The sequence below is a fragment of the Balaenoptera borealis genome (assembly GCF_965194805.1).
Source record: "Balaenoptera borealis genome assembly, chromosome: 8".
Taxonomy (NCBI): Eukaryota; Metazoa; Chordata; class Mammalia; order Artiodactyla; family Balaenopteridae; genus Balaenoptera; species Balaenoptera borealis.
This window is the reverse complement of record NC_138865.1, coordinates 104,114,381-104,131,029: the sequence shown is the minus strand read 5'-3', so window position 1 is coordinate 104,131,029 and position 16,649 is coordinate 104,114,381. Positions and strand designations below refer to the sequence as shown.

At 35.9% G+C, this 16,649-nt stretch overlaps 1 long non-coding RNA gene across 9 annotated transcripts in view; it reads left to right on the top strand.

Moving 5' to 3' along the window:
* The window catches only part of LOC309633436, a 360,009-nt gene that overhangs the window by 210,439 nt on the left and 132,921 nt on the right, over nt 1-16,649 (top strand). The gene's annotated exons all lie outside the window — the stretch shown is intronic.

Genomic DNA, 16,649 nt, shown 5'->3' with positions numbered 1-16,649 from the left:
TGTCTTTTCTCACTACTTTGAAGTTATTTTGCCAACGTCCTTTGATTTTTATTGTTGACAAGTCTATTCTTAGTCCATTCGCTATTCCTTTGTAGCTAGGTGGCTTTTCGGTATGGCTGCTTTAAAGATGTTCTTTGCATTATTATGGTGGAATTGTTCTTCACTTGCAAAACAGTGTGTATTATTAGACCATTTTATTCCATTCCATTCTCTACGTCCCTTTAACCAATTCTGTTATGGTACATCTCTGTTTCTTTGTATTGTACTCAAGCATTATTTTCAGAACTAATTTATAATAATTTTCTCTTGAGTTATACCTAATATGCTGTTTCATCCATCTACTAAGGTTTTAATTTAATGATTTTAATTTTCATTTCTTAGAGTTTTAATTTGTGGGTAAGACTTTTAAAAATGTTCTTAGTCATTTTGTTTCTACATGTTTTGGGAAGGGGTGAAGACAACAATTGGTCATTTTTAATAGTTTTTTACATTTTGAGTTAATTTTTTTATATGGTGTATGGTAGAAATCTAAATTAATTATTTCCATGTAAATATCCAGTCATCCCAGCAACATTTGTTAAAGAGACTATTTTTTCCCATTTGAATGGTCTTGGTACACTTGTCCAAAATCAATTGCCCTCAGATGTTTAGGGTTTATTACTGGGTTATCAGTTCTATTCTTTTGGTGTATATGTTTAGCTTTTTATCAGTGCCACACTGTTTTCATGACTGTAGCTTTATGGTAAACTTTGAAATTGGAAAGTGCAATTCCTCTAGCTTGGTTCTTCTTTAACAATATACTTTTGGTGATTCTGGGCCTTTTGTCATCCCATATGAATCTGAGGATCAGTTTTTCAATTTCTTCAAAAAATGCTGTTAATTTTAATGGAAATTGAATTGAATATGTAGGTCACTTTGGGCAGTTGTGCCATCTTAACAGTATTGTCTTGTAATCCGTGAACACAGGATCTTTCCATTTGTTTGTTCTTTTAAAATTTCTTTCAGCAAAGTTTTGTTGATTTCAGTGTAAAAGTCTTCCACTTCCTTGGTTCAATTTATTCCTAGGTATTTTGTAGTTTTGAATGCTATTGTAAATGGAATTGTTTTTATAATTTCCTTTTGGGGTTGTTCATAGTTAGTATATAGAAATATTACTGATTTTTGTTTATCTATCTTATACTGTCTCCCGAAATCTAAAAGGTAATCTTTTGTCATTAGGGATACTTTTGTGGAAAAGAAGGTTAGAAAAATCTTAAGGTTTGGGGTCTTGAAAAAAAATCTCCAATTAAAGCTAATGATTCTGGGCTTCCCTGGTGGTGCAGTGGTTAAGAATCCTCCTGCCAATGCAGGGGACACAGGTTCGAGCCGTGGTCCGGGAAGATCCCACATGCTGCGGAGCAACTAAACCCGTGTACCACAACTACTGAGCCTGCGCTCTACAGCCCATGAGCCACAACTACTGAAGCCCGTGTGCCACAACTACTGAAGTCCACGTGCCTAGAGCCCGTGCTCCGCAACAAGAGAAGCCACTGCAATGAGAAGCCCGTGCACGCAACGAAGAGTAGCCCCTGCTCATCGCAACTAGAGAAAGCCCGCGCACAGCAACGAAGATCCAACACAGCCAAAAAAAAAAAAAAAAAAAAAAGCTAATGATTCTTTTTTTTTATTGAAGAATAGTTGGTTTGCAATATTGTGTTAGTCTCAGGTGTACAGCATAGTGATTCAGTTATTTTTTCTGATTATATTCCATTATAGGTTATTATAAAATACTGAATATAATTACCTGTTATACAGTACATCCTTGTTGCTTATCTATTTTACATATAGTAATTCGTATCTGTTAATCCCTTACTCTTAATTTGTCCCTCCCCTCCTCCCTCTCCCTTTTGGTAACCGTAAATTTGTTTTCTATGAGACTGCTTCTGTTTTGCATATAGATTCATTTGTATTATTTTTTAGATTCCACACATAAGTGATATCATACAACATTTGTCTTTCTTTGTCTAACTTACTTCACTAAGTATAATATTCTGTAGGTCCATCCACATTGCTGCAAATGGCAATATTTCATTCTTTTATTGGCTGAGTAATATTCCATTGTATATATATACACCACATCTTCTGAAGCTAATCATCTGCTGACAGGCACTTGTATCGTTTCCATGCCTTGGCTATTGTAAATAGTGCTGCAATGAACATTGGGCTACATGTATTTTTTTGAATTAGTGTTTTCATTTTTTCTGGATATATACCCAGGAGTGGGATTGCTGGATCATATGGTAGTTCTATTTTTAGTTTTTTAAGGAAGCTCCATACTGTTTTCCACAGTGGCTGCATCAATTTATATTCCCACCAACAGTGTAGGAGAGTTCCCTTTTCTTCACACCCTCTCCAGCATTTATTATTTGTAGACTTTTTGATGACGTTATGACATAGCCATTCTGATAGGTGTGAGATTTGTGGTTTTGATTTACATTTCTTTAATAATTAGCGATGTTGAGCATCTTGTCATGTGCCTGCTGGCCACCCATATGTCTTCCTTAGAAAAATGTCTATTTAGGTCTTGTGCCCATTTTTTGATTGAGTTGTTTGTTTTATCGATATTGAGTTGTATGAGTTGTTTGTATATTTTGGTTATTAACCTCTTGTTGGTCACATCATCTGCAAATATTTTCTCCCATTCTGTAGTTTGTCTTTTCATTTTGCTGATAGTTTCCTTTGTTATGTAAAAGCTTTTAAGTTTGATTAGGTCCCACGTGTTTATTTTTGCTTTTATTTCTTTTGTCTTGGGAGACTGATCCAAGAAAAGATTGCTACAATTTATGTCAGAGAATGTTTTGCCTGTGTTCTCTTCTAGGAGTTTTATGGTGTCATGTCTGATATTTAGGTCTTTAGACCATTTTGAGTTTATTTTTGTATATGGTGTGGGTGAGTGTTCTAATTTAATTGATTTACATGTAGCTGTCCAGCTTTCCCAACACCACTTGCTGAAGAGACTGTCTTTTCTCCATTGTATATTCTTGCCTCCTTTGTCATAGATTAATTGACCTCGGTACATGGGTTTATTTCTGGACTCAAAGCTAATGATTCTTGAATTCACCAGTATAATTGGGCAAGGTTTGGCTCCCAAGCATAAGAGGAAGGTAAGAAGAGGAGGGAAATTGCTGTAAGGGTACTGCAGGTCTAAATTCTGTGGTTTCCTCTGCTACCACTAGAGGTGTCTGAGGAAAGCCTAGAAGATAGAAAATTTTATCAGATCCTGCCTACATGACTAGAGGTAGATCTCACTCAAGGTCTGGAATGTTTACTAGAAACAAAAATGTTTCAGTCCCCTCTTTTTCCTAGAAAGGGCTGGATATTTTCCTTGAAATTAGTTCTCATTGCCAAGTGGTAGCTTTTTTTTTTTTTATTAATAGACTTTTACTTTTTTAAGTTTTTATTTATTTATTTATTTATGGCTGTGTTGGGTCTTCGTTTCTGTGCGAGGGCTCTCTCTAATTGTGGCAAGCGGGGACCACTCTTCATCGCGGTGCACGGGCCTCTCACTATCGCGGCCTCTCTTGTTGCGGAGCACAGGCTCCAGACGCGCAGGCTCAGTAATTGTGCCTCACGGGCCCAGCTGCTCCGCGGCACGTGGGATCTTCCCAGACCAGGGCTCGAACCCGTGTCCCCTGCATTGGCAGGCAGACTCTCAACCACTGCGCCACCAGGGAAGCCCCCAAGTGGTAGCTTTAAAAACTATTTTTTAAGGTCATTTTTTTTTCCCTTTGAAAGTCCTCCAAAGGGGAAAAAAAAAGGACCCAGTTTTCCAGATTTCAGATAAAAAGACATAGAAAAATACACAGTTCCTTACAGAAGAATTCCAATTAATAAATGTAGAGGGAAGGCAAGAAATAGAAAATAACCATTAGAACACCACAGCAATAATTGCTACAGGCAAGGTCCATCAAAGGTTGCTAAAATGGGTCATAGAATGTTAAACAGAAATGGGATATTTGCACAATGTCAAAATGGAATATTTGCACCAATATATTACATGATTATAAAGTGAAACTGCTAAGTTTATGGGGGATAATTCTGTCATCCTTCACCTTACCAAATGATCAAGGTTAACATAACCAGTAATACCTATTGACATGGTACCTCCTAATATGAGGCAGTGAGAACTGCATAGAGTCTGAACCGTGTGCACTCCTTTGCTTGCAGTAGTGCTGTCTGAGGAAAGTCGCACAAGATGGAAATTTCATCAGATCCTGCTTGCATGGTTAGAGGTAAATCTCGCTCAAAGCTTGGGAGACTTATTAAAAACAAAAATGCTTCTGTCCCCTCTTTTTCCTGGAAAGGGCCAGAAATTTTCCTTGAAAGTACATATAATGGCACCCAGAAGAGTAGAGTACGTAGGAATAAATCTAAACAAAAAGTGAAAGACATGTACACTGAAAAGGGGCAAATCACCTTTAGGGTTTCCTTAGTGCAAAGTAAGACAAAATCTGAATATAATCAAAAGAAAATATAAGAAAATCCGCATTGAGGGATGTTCCACAAAATAACTGACCATTACTCTTCAAAAGTATTAAAGTCATAAAAATGAGCAAAAACTGAGAAATTGTCAAGATTAGAGGTGTCTATAGAGACAGAATAACTAAATGTGATGTGGAATTCTGGATTGGATCCTAGAACAGAAAAAGAACATTAGTGTAAAAACTGGTGAAGTCAATAAGCTCTCTACTTTAGTGAATAGTGTTATACCAAGGTTGATTTCTTAGTTTGGGCAATATCTCCTGATAATGTAAGATACTAACATAAGGGGGAAGCTGAGTGAAGGATTTATGAGGTCTATACTGTTTTTGCAACTCCTCTGTAAGTCTAAAATTATCTCAAAATAAAATAGAAATTAACCACTAAAAAATAGACAAATATTGTACTGCATACAGTTCACCATGTTTCCTTACCCTTTGTAAACCCACTCCTGGTGGCCATTATAAGAAATCTCGAATGCATGACAAGGTGTTAGGATTGGAGTTTGACTGAAACAGATTAACTATGACTCTATCGGGGCAGAAGATGGCAGGCTGTTGATAACTTTCTCACTACCCCCTGAAAAATTAAAAGAACAAGACTTTTAAAGATGGTGTATAGGATGGGATAACCGTCATGGGATGGTCATTAATGTTGTTGCTGTTTGCTTATATTTTGAGTGAACAGGAGATGTTGTGGAGAGGTTGCAGTTCTTCATTTAACAGAGGTGCTAAAGTCAAGAGAAGGTGGTGCATCTCCTTTTGTTTTTTCTGTAGGGGCATTTTTAAAAATAACACTGATCTGGATTGAATCTAGAATCTCCCACTTAAAGATGTTCAGCTTTGGGAAAAGTATCTAAGTTTCTTCACTTTCCTCAATTGGAAAACATGGAAAGCAATGCAAACTCTGTAAGGACTATTGGAGGAACTGCATGAATACATAGACACTCCATTACTGATTAGCATTATTATGAACAACTATAAGAACATAGAGAGAGAATATAGAGCTTTTGTGAAAATAGGAGATCTCTCAGGAGAAATGCAACCAGGGGTACTTGTCCCCATGAGTGGAGAGCAAGCTGGATGTCTTTTAGCACACACTTGCCTACTATCTACTATCAGACAAGCAAGTACATACAAAGAGGAGATGCTTTCTGACTGTCTTGTCTTTATGTCTCAAAATATATATTAAATAGCACTGTTTTAAAATGAGGTCGTTTGCACAAATGAACATATCATACCTACAAAACAGAAACAAACTCACAGACATAGAGAATAGACTTGTGGTTTCCAAGGGGGAGAGGGGATTGAGAAGGGAAGGATTGGGAGTTTGGGATTAGCAGATGCAAACTAGTATAATATATGTAGGATGGATAAACAACAAGGTCCTACTGTATAGCACAGGGAACAATAGTCAATATCCCGTGATAAACCATAGTGGAAAAAATATGAAAAAGAATATATATATGTATAACTGTGTCACTTTGCTGTACAGCAGAAATTAACACAACGTTGTAAATCAAATATACTTCAGTAAAATTAAAAATAAATAAATAAATAAAATGAGGTCGTTTGGGAGGGCAGTACCTGCTGTACTTAAGGGGGCTGGCTCTGGAGTTATAACATCTGGGCTTGAATTCCAATTCTGCCACCTGTTAGCTAAGTGTCCTTGGGAAAATTCCTCAACTTCTGTGCACTTCATCTTCCTCATCAATAAAGTAGGTATATAATAATTTAAGCCATGTGTTGATGTGGTTATCTAATGAGTTTGTATATCTTAAGCACTTAGAACAATACCAGCAATAGAGTAAGAGCACAGTCAGTTATTTACTATTATATTTCAGGAGAATATGTCCAGGAAAGTTCTGCTTCTAATCTATCCGTAGGCTGACAATACACTAGTCTTGGTCATGTCATGAATTCTTGATCTTATCACTCCATCTACTAGGGTGGCTTTATATCAACCCTTTGGCCCTCTGTGCCATTTTCAAGTGGGAAGAGTCACATCTGAATAACCCATCTCAGCAAGCAAGGCTTAAGGAATTAGTTTTGATAAGGTCAAACATATGATGATGTTATTATTACACCTAATCATTACCCCAAGAATTTTCTTAATTTTCAGTATTGGGTTTCTAAAACATGAACCCGTCTGGAAAGATAAAATAATCAGCCATCTGTGACCCAGCCCTGACTGTCAATGGCTTTTTTTTTTTTTTTTTCTTTTTTATTAATTAATTTTTTTTTTATTTATGGCTGTGTTGGGTCTTCGTTTCTGTGCGAGGGCTTTCTCTAGTTGCAGCAAGCGAGGGCCACTCTTCATCGTGGTGCGCGGGCCTCTCACTATCGCGGCCTCTCCCATTGCGGAGCACAGGCTCCAGACGCGCAGGCTCAGTAATTGTGGCTCACGGGCCCAGTTGCTCCGCGGCATGTGGGATCTTCCCAGGCCAGGGCTCGAACCCGTGTCCCCTGCATTGGCACGCAGATTCTCAACCACTGCGCCACCAGGGAAGCCCTGTCAATGGCTTTTTACAAATGGGCTCATTTTCTGTTATATTCATTTTCTGTTATATCTGTGTATCCTGGCTGACTTTTTTGGTAGAGATCAATTTTTTTAAATGCTTCATAGGTACCAATTTCCTCTACTGGACAGAGAGGAATATTGACAAATAAGTTATCACAGAATCATATTTAGCTGTGTTTTGCTTTAATTTATTTTCTTAAAATGAGTTTTTCATACAAAGTGCAAATTATATATATGAATACATATATATATGTATGTATGTATGTATTCAATTCTAATAATGTACATACAGACAAAGGTGGAAAATAATCTTTATGTTTCCATTCAATTATAGCCACTCAATATTTTGCCATGTGTTTCCAGTATTTTTTCTAGGCATTTATGTTTATCTTTTTAAAACTTGCATTATTTCATTCATATGACAGACACTGCCCCAGTGACCCCATTATTTGCCATCGCAAATTTGTTTCCACTATCTCTGGCTAACAAATTCCAATATAGCTCAGGTCAGCAAAATGTCCATTAAATAGTCTCATTCCCACCCTCTTTTCTAGCCAAACATTTTTGGTTGTCATACCTGGAAGTGTGGAGGGGGTGAAGAGGTGAGTGCTACTGGCATCTAGTGGGTAGAGGCCAGGGATTCTGCTAAACATTCTACAGTGCACAGGACAGCCCCCAACAATAAATGATTATATGATCCAAAGTTTCAAGAATACCAAGGCTAAGTCCTGTCCAATGCCAGCTTTGTTAGTGTCTATTCTTTTACTTTGGCAATATATTGGTTGTGTAGAGGAATCTTGTGGTTTTGATTTTCATTTCTCTGAGAATGGGTGAAATTGTGCACATTTTCGTATGTATATTTTATTCTCTTTTCATCCAGTGCTGTTCAAATATTTTGCTTATTTCCCTATTGCTTTCTCTGCCTTTCCCATACTGATTTGTAGAAGTCCCTTATAAAGTCTGTAAGTCTACAAGTCTGTTCAATGGATCTATAAGTCAACTTGGGGAAAATCTGCATCTGAAAACTATTAAGCCTTCTGATTCATGAATATAGTGTGTCTTTCCATTTATTTAGGTTTAATTTACTTTCAGGTGTGTTCTGTTATTTACATTTTGATGTCTTGGACATCTGTTATACTTATTTCTTACAGTTTGTTGCTTTTATTTAATCAAATTTATTGATGTATATTTTAACAACTTTGCTGAGGTTAATTGAACTACAATAAGCTTCACATATTGAAATTGTACTATTTCACAAGTTCTAACATACGTATGCAACTGTAAAACCATCACCACAGTCAAGATAATGAAAATATATATCATCTCCCACAAGTTTTCTAGCATCGCCTTGTAATCCCTCCCTCTTGCCCATCCCCTTCCTCTCCCTACCCCCCATACATCTGTTTTCTGTCATGATACATTATTCTGTGTTGTCTTAAGAATTATACAAATGGACTCCTACAGTACATGCTGGGTTTTTGCCTTATTTATTTCACTCAATATGATTATTTTAAGACTTATTCTTATTTCAGAGTGTGCCAATAGTTTATTCCTTTATATTCCTAAGTAATATTCTGTAACACGGTGATGCCATAATTTGTTTAACTATTTACCCTTTGGTTAATATTTGGATTGTTTCTATTTTTGACCATTACAAATACAGCTACTAAGAATATTTTGATACAAGCCTTTGTATGTGCATATGCTTTCCCTTCTCTTGGATAATACCTAGGAGTGGAATGGGTTGGTCATATGATAGGTGATGTATGTTTAAATTGTTAAGAAATTGATGAACTGTTTTCTAAAGCAGAAGTGCTAGTCTACATTTTCACTACAAGGGTATGAAAGTTATCCCATGTTATTGTCAACACTTGGTTTGGTATGGTCAGTTGTTTTAATTTTAGTCATTGTAATAGGTATAGTTATGTATCCAATGCTTTCTGAAAGCTTGAGTAATGCCACTTTGCTTTTACAAAAGACCTACATTAGTGCCTGTTTTCACTAACTGAAAAAAATTCAAGTAAGATTTTCCCTTTTACAAAATTACCATACTAACATAGGTCTTTCAAAAAAGCAAAGTGGCTTAACTCCAACTTTCAGAAAGCAGGGGATACTCTGCTTTATGCCATTTTGGCTTAGGAACGGTTTCATAGGAACGCGCTGCTTTTAGATAGTGGGGAAACCTATATCTCAATGTGGTTTTATTTTCCCTTTCTTTCAGGACTAACAATAGTGAGCATATTTTTGTGTACTTATTTACCAGATGTATACTTTCTTTGATAAAACTAGATCTTGCCATGATTTATGTCAAAGAGTGTTCTTCCTATGTTTTCCTCTAAGAGTTTTATAGTGTCCGGTCTTACATTTAGGTCTCGAATCCATTTTGAGTTTATTTTTGTGTATGGTGTTAGGGAGTGTTCTAATTTCATTCTTTTACATGTAGCTGTCCAGTTTTCCCAGGACCACTCATTGAAGAGGCTGTCTTTTCTCCATTGTATATCCTTGCCTCCTTTGTCATAGATTAGTTGACCATAGGTGCGTGAGTTTATCTCTGGGCTTTCTATCTTGTTCCGTTGATCTATGTTTCTGTTTTTGTGCCAGTACCATGTTGTCTTGATTACTGTAGCTTTGTAGTATAGTCTGAAGTCAGGGAGTCTGATTCCTCTCGCTCTGCTTTTTTCCCTCAAGACTGCTTTGGCTATTCAGGGTCTTTTGTGTCTCCATACAAATTTTAAGATTTTTTGTTCTAGTTCCATAAAAAATGCCACTGGTAATTTGATAGGGATTGCATTGAATCTGTAGATTGCTTTGGGTAGTACAGTCATTTTCACAATATTGATTCTTCCAATCCAAGAGCATGGTATATCTCTCCATCTGTTGATCATCTTTAATTTCTTTCATCAGTGTCTTAGAGTTTTCTGCATACCGGTCTTTTGTCTCCCTAGGTAGGTTTATTCCTAGGTATTTTATTCTTTTTGTTGCAGTGGTAAATGGGAGTGTTTCCTTAATTTCTCTTTCAGATTTTTCATCATTAGTGTATAGGAATGCAAGAGATTTCTGTGCATTAATTTTGTATCCTGCTACTTTACCAAATTCATTGATTAGCTCTAGTAGTTTTCTGGTGGCATTTTTAGGATTCTCTATGTATAGTATCATGTCATCTGCAAACAGTGACAGTTTTACTTCTTCTTTTCCAATTTGTACTAGTTTTATTTCTTTTTCTTCTCTGATTGCCGTGGCTAGGACTTCCAAAACTATGTTGAATAATAGTGGTGAGAGTGGAAATCCTTGTCTTGTTCTTGATCTTAGGGGAAATGCTTTCCGTTTTTCAGCATTGAGAATGATGTTTGCTGTGGGTTTGTCGTATATGGCCTTTATTATGTTAAGGTAGGTTCCCTCTATCCCCACTTTCTGGAGAGTTTTTATCATAAATGGGTGTTGAATTTTGTCAAAAGATTTTCTGCATCTATTGAGATGATCATATGGTTTTTCTCCTTCTATTTGTTAATATGGTTTATCACATTGATTGATTTGCATATATTGAAGAATCCTTGCATCCCTGGGGTAAATCCCACTTGATCATGGTGTATGATCCTTTTAATGTGTTGTTGGATTCTGTTTGCTAGTATTTTGTTGAGTATTTTTGCATCTATATTCATCAGTGATATTGGTCTGTAACTTTCTTTCTTTGTAGTATCTTTGTCTGGTTTTGGTATCAGTGTTATGGTGGCCTCATAGAATGAGTTTGGGAGTGTTCCTTCCTCTGCAATTTTTTGGAAGAGTTTGAGAAGGTTGGGTGTTAGCTCTTCTCTAAATGTTTGATAGAATTCACCTGTGAAGCCATCTGGTCCTGGACTTTTGTTTGTTGGAAGATTTTTAATCACAGTTTCAATTTCATTACTTGTGATTGGTCTGTTCATATTTTCTATTTCTTCCTGGTTCAGTCTGGAAGTTTATACCTTTGTAAGAATTTGTCCATTTCTTCCAGGTTGTCCATTTTATTGGCATAGAGTTGCTTGTAGTAGTCTCTTAGGATGCTTTGTATTTCTGCAGTGTCGTAACTTCTCCTTTTTCATTTCTGATTTTATTGATTTGAGTCCTCTCCCTCTTTTTCTTGATGAGTCTGGCTAATGGTTTATCAATTTTGTTTATCTTCTCAAAGAACCAGCTTTTAGTTTTATTGACCTTTGCTATTGTTTTCTTTGTTTCTAATTCATTTATTTCTGCTCTGATCTTTATGATTGCTTTCCTTCTGCTAACTTTGGGTTTTGTTTGTTCTTCTTTCTCTAGTTCCTTTAGGTGTAAGTTTAGATTGTTTATTTGAGATTTTTCTTGTTTCTTGAGGTAGGCTTTTATAGCTATAAACTTCCCTCTTAGAACAGCTTTTGCTGCATCCCATAGGTTTTGGATCATCGTGTTTTCATTGCCATTCGTCTCTAGGTAATTTTTGATTTCCTCTTTGATTTCTTCAGTGATCTCTTGGTTATTTAGTAACATATTGTTTAACCTCCATGTGTTTGTGTTTTTTCCGTTTTTTCCCCTGTAATTCATTTCTAATCCCATAGTGTTGTGGTCAGAAAAGATGCTGGATATGATTTCAATTTTCTTAAATTTACTGAGGCTTGATTTGTGACCCAAGATGTGATCTATCCTGGAGAATGTTCCGTGCACACTTGGGAAAAAAGTGTAATCTGCTGTTTTTGGATGGAATGTCCAATAAATATCAATTAAATCTATCTGGTCTATTGTGTCACTTAAAGCTTCTGTTTCCTTATTTGTTTTCATTTTGGATGATCTGTCCATTGGTGTAAGTGAGGTGTTAAAGTCCCCCACTATAATTGTGTTACTGTCTATTTCCTGTTTTATACCTGTTAGCAGTTGCCATATGTATTGGGGTGCTCCTATGTTGGGTGCATATATATTTATAATTGTTATATCTTCTTCTTGGATTGATCCCTTGATCATTATGTAGTGTCCTTCCTTGTCTCTTGTAACATTCTTTATTTTAAAGTCTATTTTATCTGATATGAGTATTGCTACTCCAGCTTTCTTTTGACTTCCATTTGCATGGAATATCTTTTTCCATCCCCTCACTTTCAGTCTGTATGTGTCCCTAGGTCTGAAGTGGGTCTCTTGTAGACAGCATATATATGGGTCTTGTTTTCGTATCCATTCAGCAAGCCCGTGTCTTTTGTTTGGAGCATTTAATCCATTCACGTTTAAGGTAATTATCAATATGTATGTTCCTATGACCATTTTCTTAATTGTTTTGGGTTTGTTTTTGTAGGTTCTTTTCTTCTCTTGTGTTTCTCAGTTAGAGAAGTTCCTTTAGCGTTTGTTGTAGAGCTGGTTTGGTGGTGCTGAATTCTCTTAGCTTTTGCTTGTCTGTAAAGCTTTTGACTTCTCCATCGAATCTGAATGAGATCCTTGCCGGGTAGAGTAATCTTGGTTGTAGGTTCTTCCCTTTCATCACTTTAAGTATATTATGCCACTCCCTTCTGGCTTGTAGAGTTTCTGCTGAGAAATCAGCTGTTAACCTTATGGGAGTTCCCTTGTATGTTATTTGTCATTTCTTCCTTGCTGCTTTCAATAATTTTTCTTTGTCTTTAAGTTTTGTCCATTTGATTACTATGTATGTGTCTCAGTGTGTTTCTCCTTGGGTTTATCCTGTATGGGACTCGCTGTGCTTCCTGGCCTTAGGTGGTTATTTCCTTTCCCATGTTAAGGAAGTTTTTGACTATAATCTCTTCAAATATTTTCTCTGGTCCTTTCTCTCTCTCTTCTCCTTCTGGGACCCCTATCGTGCAAATGTTGTTGTCTTTAATGTTGTCCCAGAGGTCTCTTAGGCTGTCTTCATTTCTTTTCATTCTTTTATCTTTATTCTGTTCTGCAGCAGTGAATTCCACCATTCTGTCTTCCAGGTCATGTATCCGTTCTTCTGCCTCAGTTATTCTGCTATTGATTCCTTCTAGTGTAGTTTTCATTTCAGTTATTGTATTGTTCATCTCTGTTTGTTTGTTCTGTAATTCTTCTAGGTCTTTGTTAAACATTTCTTGCATCTTCTCGATCTTTGCCTCCATTCTTTTTCTGAGGTCCTGGATCATCTTCACTATCATTATTCTGAATTCTTTTTCTGGAAGGTTGCCTATCTCCACTTTATTTAGTTGTTTTTCTGGGGTTTTATCTTGTTCCTTCATCTGGTACATAGCCCTCTGCCTTTTCATCTTGTCTATCTTTCTGTGAATGTGGTTTTTGATCCCCAGGCTGCAGGATTGTAGTTCTTCTTGCTTCTGGTGTCTGCCCTCTCGTCAAGCATGTGATTCTTAAAACAGCACATTTCAACTTTTCCCCTGCTGGCCTGTGTGCTATTGTTGTCATACATTTTAATATCCATATGTTACATATGTTATAAATGCCACAATATTCTCTTTGCTTATATAGTTGAGTATATTGTAAAATTATTTAAATAATAATAAAAATTATTTTTATTTACTCATGCAAAATTACTATATCTTCATTCCTTTTTGTAGATTCAGATTTTCCATTAGCCTGAAGAACTTTCTCTAGCATTTATGGTAGTATGGAGCTGATGATGACACATTCGTTTAGCTTTATTATTGTTTTATTAATGTCTGGAAAAGTCTTTATTTTTTATGCAAATTTGAAAGATATTTCTTGGGTAAAGAAATCTGGGTTGAAAGATTTTCCTTTAGTAGTTTAAAGACATTGCTTCACTGTTTTCTTTCTTGCATTGTTTCAATGAGAAATCAGCAGTCATCCTTATCTTTGTTTTTTTCTATGTATTGTATCCTTTATATCCTCTGGTTTTAAGTTTTTCTCTTTATCACATGTTTTAGGTAATTTGATTAGAATTTGCTTTATTTACTTCATTTTTTTTGTACTTGGGGTTATGAATTTCTTGGATCTCTTCATTGATAATTTTCATCACATTTAGAAAAACTTGACCTTTAATTTTTTCAGATATTTCTTCCCCATTCCCATACCTTCAGAGTCTCCAATTACATCCATATTAAACCACATGAAGAGTTCCTAAAGCTCACTAATGCTCTGCTTATCTTTTATTCTTTTTTTTCTGTGTTTTATTTCTACTATTTTCTATTGCTATATCTTCACATTACTTATCTTTTCTTCTGCATTGTTTAATTTGCTGTTATCTCATCCAGTGTTTTTCAATCTTGGACATTGTAGATTTCATATCTAGAAGTTGACGTGGAGTCCTTTTAAAAACATCTTCCAGGGGAATGAAAAATCAAGCCATAGACTAGGAGAAAATATTTGCAAAACACATATCTGATAAAGTAGTGGTATCCAAAATGTACAAAGAACTCTAATTATTAAACAATAATAAAAAAAAAATTGAAAAATGGGCAAAAGCTGGAAATTTATCAAATTTGACAGGACACATAAACATAGGATTCAAGAGGTTAAACAAATCACAAATATGATAAATACAAAGAAACCCATGCCAAGATATATCATGAATAAACTTCTGAAAACTAACAACAACAACAAAAATGTCCTGAAAGCAGCCAGATTAAAATGGCATATTCCCTATAGAAAACACCTGTTTTAATTACAGTAGATTTCTCGTCTGAAACCACAGAAGCCAGAAGGAAGTGGCACATTTTTCAAGTGTTACAAGAACCGTCAACCACTAATTCTGTACCTGACATAAAGGAAATGATAAAAGAAAGAATCTTGGAGCATCAGGAAGAAAAAAAAGTGATGGAAAGAGCAGAAATATTGGTAGATACAATAGGAATTTTTTATCCTCATAAGTTTTATAAATTACATTTTATGATTGAAACAAAAATTACAACATCATTTAGTACTCAAGACGATGATACTTAAGAGTGGGAAAGATAAAAGGATCTACATGGAAGTAAGTTTTCCACAATGAAAGGATCACTTTGTCCGCTAAAGATTTGGGGAGATGTAAAGAACAGAAGAAGTAAGAACAACTATGCAGCTATGACAGTGATTCAGATGAGAGATTGCTGTGATTTGGGCAAAAATCATGGCAGTTACATTGACAAGAAGTGTTCATATTTTGGATATATTTTTAAGGTGGAGCCAGAAGAATTTCTGCAGTTAAGATTTGGGATGGGAGGGAAATATGATTCTTTTTATTTTGGCCTGAGATCTGGAAGGATGGAATTGCCATCAGCTGACATGTGAAAGATATAAATGTCAAGATTAGAGACAATAAGTAAAATTTTAAGTATGTTAAATTTGTTTATTACAATTCTAAATGAAGATGTTGAGACAGCAGTTGCATGTACAAATCAAGTTCATGGGAAAAGACTGAGCTGGAAATAAATTTGTGGGTCATTGGATTATAGGTGATATCACCTTTAAATATTGAAAGATAAAAGACCAGAAGATATCACCAGAATGTAAATAAAGAAAGCAAAAGAACCAAGAACTGAGTCTTGGTAGAGTCAGGTTGGGGGGTGTAGCTTAAGATATGAGGCAGAACAATGGGAACCAACAAAGGATACTAAAAGGGAACAGTGAGTTAGGAGAAAAACTAAGATAATACGGTGACCTGAAAGCTAAGTAAAGAAGGTTTGTCGAGGAGGAAGTAAGCAACTGGGAATGATTTTTCCTTTTTGAATCTCAGCTTTTCTGTCCCCAGAAGGAGAATGTCCTTTTATTCTGGATTTCTAAAGTGGAGCAAAAAAGCTCCATCAGTGGAAAAGAACTGGATCTACTCTTAAGCCAAAACCTAGGCAACAGGAACTTATTGTGCAGGGCAAGGTGAGGTTTAGCCTGCTTCAAGAAGCTGGCTCCCTTAACACTAATTCTGCCATGCTGAAAGAGTGAGATATCTGCTTGTCTCTGTAATGATCCTTGAGATCAAAACAGGAAACTCAGCATTCTGTGCTCTCAGAATGTCTGCAGAGAGGTCTCTTCATTTTTGTTATTCAGAGAACTTCTCAGTAAGGTATCACTCAGATTCCAGCATTCATTTTCCATTTTCAGTTAGTAATCAACAGGAGGTAGGACCCTATCCATATATAATGTTAAGGAAGAAAGTATCAGTATTGCTCTCTTGGGTAATTATTAATTGTAGTCCTTTTTACTGCCAAAAGCATCCTAGTTTGGATGTTAAACTATATGGTTGTCCTATAGAGATGCTGCAAAACTCAAACACCAGGCAGGAGACTAGGCAGGTAATGAGTGATATGAGCCAGAGGAGTTATCACTGGGAGTGAGTTATCACTATAAATGGAAACTAGCAAGGCCTTATCTCAATGGGTCAATTGCTTCCAGCTGATAACCATGAAAGTTCAGACCCAGTAATAAAATATATTATTATTTTTCAAAAGAAATGAGCAACCTGCCCTTATGTGAGAAATGCATATTTAAAAGGACAAACAAGTCTAAACAAAACTCATATTCAAGGTAAAGCAGAAGCCTGGAACTTCATATTGTGCTAAAAAGTAGAGAAATTGCTCATAAAATAATGCAATTCTGTCAAAAGGAAAAGAAGCCAAGTTGAAGATGTAATTTGTATGACAATAACAGAGCAAAAGATTTGGATACGTGTACTATGGTTCTGGACATGCTTTCCTTGTTCTGAGGAA